The sequence below is a fragment of the Lepus europaeus genome, chromosome 3, assembly GCF_033115175.1.
Source record: "Lepus europaeus isolate LE1 chromosome 3, mLepTim1.pri, whole genome shotgun sequence".
NCBI classification, from domain to species: Eukaryota; Metazoa; Chordata; class Mammalia; order Lagomorpha; family Leporidae; genus Lepus; species Lepus europaeus.
Window position 1 is genome coordinate 6,520,054 of NC_084829.1, and position 3,832 is coordinate 6,523,885.

The following is a 3,832-nucleotide window of genomic DNA, read 5'->3' on the forward strand; positions in this document are numbered from 1 at the left end:
TGCGCGGGAGACCCGGAAGAAGCTCCTGGCTTCTGGCTCTGGATGGATGCAGCACTGGCTGTTGCGGCCATCTGGGGAGTGAACCAGTGGATGGAAGACCTCTCTCTCTGTCTCTACCTCTCTCTGTAACTCTTTCAAATACATAAAATAATTTTTAAAAAAAGAAGAAGAAGAAGAAGAAGAAGAAGCAGTGGGGGGCTGCCGGTGTGGGCTGCACACAAAGCGGGGCTTCCTTCTCGGGGCTACGCCGTGGTTTCTGCCCCGCTCATCTCTCAGGCACAATTACGAAGATGCTTTCAATGCAGCCCACAATTGCTCATGAGCGCCAACCCACTGTTAGGTTAGCCACACCGAGCTAAATTAGGAGCCACGAGGGAGGCGTCTTCCCAGCATCTGAGCAGTACAAAATGCGATTTTTTTTCTCCGGAGAAGACTTTTGAGAATTAGAAGGAATTAGTCATATTTTCCAATGTGGGGATTTTAACAGTTGTGAAATTATAAAAAAGACCTGACTCAACGATTCCAGGATAGCAATATGTCACCCCGCTGTCTTGTTCCTTAGAGTGACATGTCTAGAAGACAGTGACTTTAAAAGGAATCCAACCAAGGCTGGAAAGAGAAGAGAGACAGGCAGACAAAGCAAGGGAGGGACAAGAAATTGCTGGGCTATTTAACAATTTGCAGTTCATGTAATACATTTTTTCTTAAGCAGCACACTGCACAGGCGTGTTTATCCTCTCAGGAAATTAAATGTTACCAACGTACTCATTACATGGTGGCTTTTTTTAAACCTACAATACGGAATCTGAATGGATTTAATATGTAGCTAAACATCCAAATGGGGCACCCCCTTGGACTCTGTTATACGAGGTTCAAAAAGACGACCAGACTTCCACCAGACAACGACACTGAAGCCAGAGTGCTATACAACCCGAGTGCTAGACTTTGCCAGTCTCTTCATTAGGTTCCTCCTCATTAACTACCATAAATGAGCTACAAATAATGACCAGGTCCTGTCCTTTTTACACGAAAATTAGCCCATTAGGAAGCACAAGAGTCTCGAGGTATCTTCCAGGAGTCCTGACGGGTCTGAACCTTCTGAAGCGCATAGTGCAGGTGCCGCTTGTCCTCCAAAGTGAGCATTTGAAGATGGCTGGCCACGGCGAGGGGAAGCGAACAGGCTCCAAGAAAGACTGTTCTAATGAGCCTGGACTCATTAACACGGAGGGGTGATTGGTAACCTAGCCAGAACAAATGCATCACTGGGGAATGTTGAACAGATATAAACAGCTCCATGAAATGTTAAATATGAAGCTAGAGGTGGTACTGTCTCCTAAAGAACTAAACAAGCCACTGAATAGGACAAGTGTCAGCACCAACACTCAGGAATTGTGGAGAAAGGAAGTGGGTGCTACAGTGATGGAGGACTGCGCGCTGCAACTGACGAAATTCCGAAGTCCACACGTTTACTTTGTGGGTTTGCTCCCGCTGTGATAACACCAATCAAGTACATGCAGAGACCCCAGGTTTATTCTAGGCAAGAAAGAGCGCCTGAATCATCCAGACAAATTTATTCCAATACGTTAACATCAAATATTACACACTCTTCATGCACTTTAGTGTTTTTATTTTTAAAAATATTTATTTATTTGAAAGGCAGAGCTACAGAGAGGCAGAGGGCGGGGGAGGGGAGAAGATAGAGAGGTCTTCCATCTGCTGGTTCACCCTCCAGATGGCCACAAAGCCAGAGCTGCGCTGATCCGAAGCCAGGAGCCAGGAGCTTCTTCTGAGTTTCCCACATGGATGCAGGGGCCTAATCACCCAGGCCACCCTGCACTGCCGGCGGCGACTTTACCCGCTACACCTCAGCCATGGCCCCCTCTCCATGCACTTTAAACAAAACAGCTCTTCCCAAGTAAATCTTTAAATGCAATTCCAATCAGCATTCTGGCAGGGTTTTCTATGAGCTTGCTAAGTCCGTGTGAAGACTTATCCGAAAGAGCAAAGCAGGGAAACTCAACTAACCAGATGCCACAAAGATCGCACAATTAAAAAGAAAACAAGGTGATCTTGCCATTGGAAAAGACAAAAAGATCAAAAAGCTATAAAGGAAGCCCAGAAATCAACCCCACTAAATGCAGGAATTCATTCTATGATACAGATAGCGCTATAAATGAGTGAGGAATGGGTGGAACTCTTTAATAGCTGACATTAGGAAAACGTCACAACATGAAGAAAAATGTCTACCTTGTGGCATACAAATGTTCAAATCTAAATTGAAAACTCATGTATGAAAATTAAAGCTATAAAGTAAATCTAAATTTTTAAAGATTTATTTATTTGAAAATCAGAATGAGAGAGAGAAAAAGAGAGAGAGAGGGAGGGAGGGAGGGAGGGAGGGAGGGAGGGAGGGAGGAAGAGATCTTCAATCCATTGGTTCACTGCTTTTCCAGGCACTTATCAGAGAGCTGGACCAGAAGTGGAGCAGCCAGGACTTGAACCCACATTCATGGTGGATACAGGCATTGTGGCTTAACTCACTGCACCACAATGCCAGGTGCAATATAAAAATTTTTAATACTGTGACATTAGGATCTCTATAAAGAGCTCTTAAATAGCACTCCAAAAACAAAAGGTGAAAAAAAATGCTGACTACAACAGAATTAAAGATTTCTATTCAGTGTAGAATATTGCAGAGTTAACATTTGGCAACAGAATAGCAGAAGAGATATGCAGTATCTAAAATGAATTTAGGACAGCACTGTGGCACAGCAGGTTAAAGCCCCAGCCTACAGTGCCGGCATTCCATACGGGTGCCGATTCATGCCCTGGCTGCTCCACTTCCAATCCATCTCTCTGCTACGGGCTGGGAAAGCAGTAGAAGATGGCCTGATTCCTTGGGCCCCTGTACCTGCATGGGAGACCTGGAAGAAGCTCTTGGCTCCTGACTTCATTTCAGCTCAGCTCTGCCCGTTGTGGTCATTTGGGGAGTGAACCAGCAGATGGAAGACCTCTCTCTTGCTCTGGTTACACCTCTCTCTGTAACTCTGTCTTTCAAATAAATAGAATAAATTCAAAAAAATAAATGAATTTAGGGGTGGGATGTTGATATAATTATACAAGGAACTCCTGCAAATTAACAAGAAAAATACAGGAAACTCAGTTTTAGAACATCCAATAAATTTGGACAGGTAATTCAGAAAAAAAATCAAACCCAAACACCTAGTAAATATGTGAAGAAATATTCAGCTTTATCCACAAATAATCAAGGAGACATAATTTTTAAAGATATATTTATTTGAAAGCTGGAGAGAGAGATCTTCCATCTGCTGGTTCACTCCAAAAATGGCTGCAACTGCCGAGACTGGGCCAGGTGGAAGCCAGGAGCCAAGAGCTTCATCCTGGCCTCCCACGTGGGTGGCAGGAGCCAAGCACACAAGTCATCCTCCACTGCCTGCCCTGATGCAGTACCAGGGAGCCGGATTGGAAGCAGAGTGATGGGGACCTGAATGGATACTTCAGCAGGGGATGCTGGCACCGTAAGTGGCATCTTAACCCACTGTGCCACCACTCCATCCCCAGAAAGATACACGTTAACTTCATGCCCATTCAGTTGGCAAAAATGTGAACACCAGTAAAAGACCTCCTGCACCGCAGGTGTGAGGGGATTCTGGCTACCGCACAGAAGTTTGTGTCCAAATACACCTTTCTCCCTTTCACAGGAGCAGGCTTCCTCTCCCCATGGACCAGGCTATGTGAGTGAATGTGGTGTCAGGGTAGACGTCTCTGTACTTCTCGGCTCCTGGGCTTCAAGTCTGGCCACAGGACTCGG